General features: G+C 42.6%; 1 pseudogene; it reads right to left on the reverse strand.

The window, feature by feature from the left end:
* Positions 1-439: 439 nt before the first annotated feature.
* Positions 440-1039, reverse strand: LOC145346957 (peroxiredoxin-1 pseudogene; annotated as a pseudogene).
* Positions 1040-2781: the final 1742 nt, after the last annotated feature.

Raw genomic sequence — 2781 nt, forward strand, 5'->3', positions numbered from 1 at the left:
AAGTGAACACTCAGTGGAACTAATACACAAGTGGAAACTGATTCTGTCAGACACAGGGAACGTTTTGCAAGAAGTCTCTCCCGACTTCATGCCACAAGGCGAACCATTGAAAAACCAAACACAGGGATTAGCCCTCCCAATTCACGACCTCTTGATTTGTCAATGATTGAAATTAAAAACTGGAGCAGACAAACTGGTCACATTCACCCCCAGTCCCATCCATGTCTCACCAAGCAAGGCTCTGTACAGAGAACTTCAATGCATACAACGTATTCTCACACCCAGCAATTTGAATCTCAGCAACAAGATGCCAGCTCACTTTAAATAAACAGCACTTTATTTCAGCCACGCGATGAACAGGTTTAATGTTAAATAAACGGCACTTTATTTCAGCCATACGATGAATAGGTTTAATATTCCATATTGGTCACGGACGTAGTTATTTCAGGTTGGCAAAGTAATTCTTGCTCTTTTCCACATCTGGTGTGATGGTCTGATCACCAGGTTTCCAGTTAGCCGGGCAGACTTCACCATGATCATCGGCAAACTGGAATGCCTGAACCAGCCTAATGACTTCATCCACTGAGCGTCCAACAGCCAGGTCGTTAATCATGATCTCTCGAAGAATGCCAGCACTGTCTATGATGTATAAACCTCGGAAAGGGACACCGTCGTCCTCCTTTAAGGTACCATAATCCACTGAGATGGTGCGATGGGGATCCGACAGTAAAGGGATCTTGGTTGGGCCGAGACCCCCTTTTTTTTTCGGGGTGTTGATCCAAGCCTGGTGGGCAAAGTGGGAGTCAGTAGAGGCAGCAATTATCTCACAGTTCATCTTGTTGAATTCCTCCACCCGATCACCAAAGGCGTTAATCTCGGTTGGACACACGTAGGAGAAGTCATTTGGGTAGAAAAAGAAGACCAGATATTTTCCTTTGTACTTGGAGAGTTTGAGTTGCTTTAATTTCCCGTTGGGCATCACAGCCGTGGCTTCAAAGTCGGGGGCCGGTTTCCCAATTTTAGCTTTCCCGGTAGTCATTCTGAATCGAGTGACCGTTTAATCACTAACCGCCCCCCATTCGCCTTCTGGAACTATGTGAAAGCTCATGCACAAGTCACACCTCTGTGTAGAAGCATGCAGAAAAGGATTTTTCACTCGTGCACACGGAGTTGACATGTCCCGCTGATATTCCACTGACCACTAATTTAACATTAACGCTAATACCGTTCTACAACATCAATATTTCCAGACCCGCTGGTTTTGTCCAGCCCCGCTGCATGCCAGTGGACTCTCCCGTACCATGACGGGGCCAAAATAAAAATCCAACCCTCTGTAAACAGGCCCGAGGACATTAAATTACCTTTACTCATAAATAACACAACAGCATTTCAAAGCGTAAGGTGACTCTTTCCAAGACAACGTGTTATTTAGAATCATGGAATTTTACAGCACAGAAGAGGGACATTCTGTCCAAGTTCCTGCCTGACTCTGAGCTTTATAAAAGTTAAACTCGTTGATAATGTCCTTCACATCATTAAGCAAGTTAATTTATTAAATTCATGACTAGCTGCAGTGGTTTAAGTTTATTTCTTGGGATCCGAGGGTATCTTGACTATTAAAGTGTCTTATAGTGCTCCTAATTAAAACTTCTCTGATTCAAGTTCCGAATTACTTTCTTGATTAGAATTGTCTACAGAACTGATGATTATGAGCAATATGTTATTATCACCAGCAGCCTATCTATGCTCTGTAATTATACAGAAACAAGAACAGGCAATGAGTTCCTTGGGTCAGGCAATTATTTTCAAACTAAGCATCTTGATCAGCGATTTTAAACTGGATAAAACAAGCCTTTTTTTCTGAGATACTTCATACTGGGTGATTTCCATGGTAACTTTATTGCAGGGTTAATGTCAGTCGGCATGTGACACTAATGAAGTAAACTTTATTTTTCTCTCTGAAGGTTGCTTCCTTTCTTTTATCACCTTTCATGTTGAAATCATCTGATTCAATGTTTAGCTGAGCAGATTATAGGGTACATGTTTAGTAACGTGCTGTTTTCAAGAAGCAGTTTGATATAGCACTTGAGGCAAAAGGGATCAAATGACATGGGGGAAGGTGGATCAGGCTACTGAGTTGGATGATCTGTCATGACCATTATAAATAGCAGAGCAGGCTTGAAGGGTCTTATCAGAAAATTAAGGAAATTTGGCATATCTGCTACGACTCTCACCAACTTTTACAGATGCACCATAGAAGGCATTCTTTCTGGCTGTATCACAGCTTGGTATGGCTCCTGCTCTGCCCAAGACTGCAAGAAATTGCAATGGGTCATGAACGAAGCCCAGTTCATCACTTAAACCAGCCTCCCCTCCATTGATTCTGTCTACACTTCCTGCTTCTTCGGAAAAGCAGCCAGCATAATCAAGAACCACTTGCACCTCAGACATAGTCTCTACCACCTTCTTCCATTGGGAAAAAGATACAAAAGTCTGACATCACGCACCAGCTGACACAAGAACAGCTTCTTCAGACTTTTAATGGACCCACCTCATGCTAAGCTGATCTTTGATAACACCCTAGCTACGACTGTAACACTACATTCTGCACTCTCTCCTTAGAGTCAGAGGTTTACAGCATGGAAACAGGCCCTTCGGCCCGACTTATCCAAGCTGCTCTTTTTTTTAAAACCCCTAAGTTAATCCCAATTACCCGCATTTGGCCTATATCCCTTTATATCCATCATACCCATCTGACTATCTAAATACTTTTTAAAAGAC

This window comes from Carcharhinus amblyrhynchos, chromosome 8 (genome assembly GCF_965287045.1).
Source record: "Carcharhinus amblyrhynchos chromosome 8, sCarAmb.v2.hapA, whole genome shotgun sequence".
Classification (NCBI taxonomy): Eukaryota; Metazoa; Chordata; class Chondrichthyes; order Carcharhiniformes; family Carcharhinidae; genus Carcharhinus; species Carcharhinus amblyrhynchos.